The following is a 2,500-nucleotide window of genomic DNA, read 5'->3' on the forward strand; positions in this document are numbered from 1 at the left end:
CCATTGTAACTTTACCATGGTAGAGACTAGGGTGTTATTTGCCTAAATCTAGTGAAGAAATATTATTTTAGCTTTCTTCCGTCTTAGAAATGTTGTTATTAATATCTAACCTAAATTGACCTAACCTATCATAGACTAACATAATCTAGCCGAGCTTATCATAATTTATCATAACCTAACCTAGCCTTAAAGTTTCGTTTCCACCTTATCTCCATATTCTGTCAATTTTTATACACATGGGTCATACATATGTGCGTACACATACACACACACACACACACACACACACACACACGCGCGCGCGCGCGCACACACACACACACACACACACACACACACACACACACACACACACACACACACACACACACACACACACACACACACACACACACACACACACACACACACACACACACACACACACACACACACACACACACACACACACACACACACACACACACACACACACACACACACACACACACACACACACACACAGAGGAGTTGTACCCTAACCGTTCGATCCTTTGTCTTAGCAGCTGCTGACCACAAGACATCGGTCCCAGCTCTCTCAGGTCGGCTGCTGCATCTTTCACATGTCTTGGCTTTTCCTTTATCCATCTTATTTATCTATTTTCCTAGACAAGCACACGCAGACACCTTCCTCACGAAGTATAACTAATGTTGACGTAAACATGCAAATTTAATTTCGTTTTGTGTGTTGATGTCACATGGACGTTCAAAGATAAGTAAACAAAAATAAACTAGAACAAACTTGACCTAGGAGGTGAAATTCTTTTAGTTATCACGAAACTTCAATTGAGTAGATAATCTATATTTGTTCTCACCTTGAGAAGTCCCCATGAGAGGCCCCTCGCCCCTCGCAACCGCGGTCTCCCCACCGGTCTCTTGCCTCCGGGTGTCCGCTCGTAAAATCTCCTCACTGCTACATTTTCCAGAACTGAAATGAACACTTCAAGATCCAGCACTGATGAAAAGAAGTGTTTGAGTGCATATTGTATTGTATATATATATATATATATATATATATATATATATATATATATATACATACACATATATATATATATACATATATATATATATATATATATATATATGCAGGAAAAACACTGGAAGCGTGTGTTCTTGAAAATGCAAGGTTGATCACGAAGAAAAACTACTAAAGCAGAGCGCTTTCGTGTCTTCACATCACATCATGTATTATTTGCATCTGAAGATGTGAATACACGAAAGCGCTCTGCTTTAATAGTTTTTCTTTGTGGTCAACCTTGCATATATATATATATATATATATATACATATATACATATATATATGCATGCATGTGTGTGCATGCACGTGTTTGAGTAAGCCATATGGAAGATCAAGGAGATGAAAATAACCACGGGAGAGACCGAGAGACTGAAACTTATTACAGCGTCCTAAACCTGTTGTAAGTAAGCACGATCCTGAAAAAGGATCTTGACGTCCCCTGAAGGTTTCTTTGAGGTTTATTAGAAATCCGCAAAAAAAAAAAAAAAAAAAAGCTGGGTCATCAGGTCATCGCGGCAACATTGTCCGCCGACACCCGACGTGGGACGGAAGAACACACAACGAGGAACACATTCGAGCGATCGTAAGTCAGAGACCAAAACCGTCTCGATGGATTGACCCATACATTTCGTGTGCCCTCCATCGAGTCTCCGGCCTGGCTTACGTTAACTTTTATGATCAGTTGAGAGGGACTATCGGGTCAAGCAACATCGTAGGGTCCCGATATAGCTATGAATCCGTTCTCTGCCAAGGAATTCATCTTCTCATGGACTTTGTTTTTATCTAAGTTTATGTCTCCTTAAGATAAATGAATTGCCTTGCAACGCAGAGACATCCATCCATCCCTGTCCACTTCTCTCCTTCTCTCTATGAATATATTTATCTCTGTGAGGACGTGGTCTTTATTAGATATAATGTAGCGTCGCTCGTTGAAGTTTTATTAGGTACTTGTTAGAGCTCCGACGAACCTAATTATCTCCTCATTCATGCAACCCTCCACCTTCCTTTAGGTACTAATTAGTAATTACTTTACACGGTGCTTACTCTACCATTACTGCCATTACTTTCGGTAGATGCCATCTTCAAACATCTTTTTCCAAAGCACCGGTGTTCCCTAGCCCGACGTCACCTGTGAGTTTGATTATTGCTTCGATATCTTCAGACGCGGCACATCATTAAATCTAAACTTCACGCTCCGCTCGCTCCGAAGACAAGAATGTCGTGAGGAGCGAGTGAACAAAGAGAGCTAAAGACCAAGATGAAAAAGAGATGGAATTTTTAGTTTGTATATTACAAATAAATTGTCAAAAATCTCTCATTTTCTGAAACAAACAAGTTGTGACATTTTGTCAGTAGTGATGAAAGTTAATTTGCCCGCTCATTAATCATTTTTAGTCTTTCTAAAGAGGAGAAGATGAAAAAAGGAGAAAAGTTTTGT

General features: G+C 39.8%; 1 pseudogene; it reads left to right on the forward strand.

Moving 5' to 3' along the window:
* LOC143025986 (uncharacterized) overlaps window positions 1-2,500 on the forward strand; it is a 14,342-nt pseudogene that overhangs the window by 1,163 nt on the left and 10,679 nt on the right.

Source organism: Oratosquilla oratoria, chromosome 6 (assembly GCF_046742065.1).
Source record: "Oratosquilla oratoria isolate Oo_2021 chromosome 6, ASM4674206v1, whole genome shotgun sequence".
NCBI classification, from domain to species: domain Eukaryota; kingdom Metazoa; phylum Arthropoda; class Malacostraca; order Stomatopoda; family Squillidae; genus Oratosquilla; species Oratosquilla oratoria.